We start from the raw sequence: 1,903 nt of genomic DNA, 5'->3' as shown, positions 1-1,903 counted from the left end.
ATTTGTCAATAGGATATTCTCAAGATGAACATAGTAATAGAGTACTAGTTGAATTGATATTGGGTATGATTTAAATACTTGTAGAATTAATGATTAGTCATTAAGGAATCCGTCAACTCTCGGTAAAGAGTTTGAGCTCTATGATTATAATGACTGAGATGAATAAAACCTTGGCTAAGGGTATTGAATGAATGAAGAAATGAGTTTCTTAGGTCATTCACAGTTCATTATAATAATGGTAACAAGTTAGAGTTTGACAATTAAACCATACTCTAAGGGTTAACCAAGAGTTGGAAAGATGGAAGGAATTATACTTTGTTCTTCTAAGGTTCTTAGTAAAAATTTATTACTTCATACTATCGGGTCGTTGAGGAGTGTTGCTAGACGCCAACCTTGATTAGTAAATTTAGTATGACTAATTTACTACCCGCTTAGTATTGAACCTATGGAGTCACACACTAACGAGTGTTCTAATCTTTGCTGTAGAATTATTTAATTATTAATTTGATTTGATCAAATAAATAATTATATTAATTCAAATGGAATATTATTATATTTTTTGCTAGCACCAAGAATATAATAATAGTATGATAATTGAGAATATTATATGAGATTTGAGAATAATTAGTTATTCTATTTCTAAACTTGAATTCTAAATGTGGATGAGATCCTAACTGATTCTGTTTCAAATTGAGTTGTGATATGATTCATAAATTTGAAAGATTCAAGTTTAAAATAACAAGATATGATTTAAATTTGAATTGAGAATCAAATTTAAAATCAGTAACAAATCTCATACTATATATATGTATGCCAAGAGTAGAGAAAAATATGAGAAAGACAGAGAGAATAACAAGGGTTGTTATTCCTTTACCTCTATGCACATAAATGTATGTGAGTCTAATTCTTGGAGAAGAATTTTATGGTGTGCAAAGAGTTGCAAGAGGTTTCTCAATTTAGATCAGATGTCCATTGGTCAAGGAGTTGACAGCAAAGGTTGGTCTCAGTGTGGATACGCATAGCGCCTTCGTACCATCGAAGGAGAAAGTGATTTTTACTAAAGCGTCTAAAGGTATTTAGATCTGATATATTTATTATTGGAATAAAATTTAAGCACAAAATAGATCATTAAGAATTACTTTATTTTCTTCCGCTGTGTGTTATGAACAGATAGTAATCCTTCAATAATATTTACACATAAGGTAGTAGTAATAGATATCCAAATTATCAAACTAATGAACAAACAAAAAGCCAAATACATGGATTTTATTCTCTTGTAGATTGGACTTTCCCCTTTTCATTAATCTCTACCTTGTTTGAATCTTGCTTGGATTTCTCAAGAGCTTGAACCAAATTACACAAGCAAGTGTCCACTCCCTCATCAAGTGACTTAGGCATGAGATTCTCAGCAACATCAGCAGGGGTCATATTGGTCATTTCCAACAATTTCTCAATTGTGGGAAACAAATTGTGGTACTCAAGATCCAAATAGTTCTTTGCAAGAATCTTGAATGCTTCATAGCGACAATATGATAATTCAATGTGCTTGTCCATTCGCCCTCTCCTAATCAAAGCTGGATCAAGCTTCTCCACAAAATTGGTTGTGAAAATCATTATCTTCTCTCCCCCACAAGCTGACCAAATTCCATCTATTATATTCAACAAACCAGACAAAGTTACCTTGCTACCCTTCTCATCTTCTTCGCCGTCGCTCCTTTTTACAGCATTTCTTCCCTCTTCCCTGGCATCACTTTTCCCATTCTTCTTCTGCTCAGAGTAAGCTAACATCAGAGATTTGAACTTTGACTATTATCTTTATAATTATTAATTATAATCATAATGTAAATTTAATTAATACTTATAAAAAATTATATTAATTTTAAAAAAAATTATCTAAAACATT

At 31.3% G+C, this 1,903-nt stretch overlaps 1 protein-coding gene across 1 annotated transcript in view; it reads right to left on the bottom strand.

Annotated features, from left to right (window-relative positions):
• Nucleotides 1–1,903, bottom strand: part of LOC110262500 (AAA-ATPase At3g28540-like) — a gene marked incomplete at its 5' end in the record, with an annotated part of 5,570 nt that overhangs the window by 2,755 nt on the left and 912 nt on the right.

Source organism: Arachis ipaensis, chromosome B10 (genome assembly GCF_000816755.2).
Source record: "Arachis ipaensis cultivar K30076 chromosome B10, Araip1.1, whole genome shotgun sequence".
NCBI classification, from domain to species: domain Eukaryota; kingdom Viridiplantae; phylum Streptophyta; class Magnoliopsida; order Fabales; family Fabaceae; genus Arachis; species Arachis ipaensis.
This window is presented reverse-complemented; position numbering and strand designations above follow the sequence as displayed.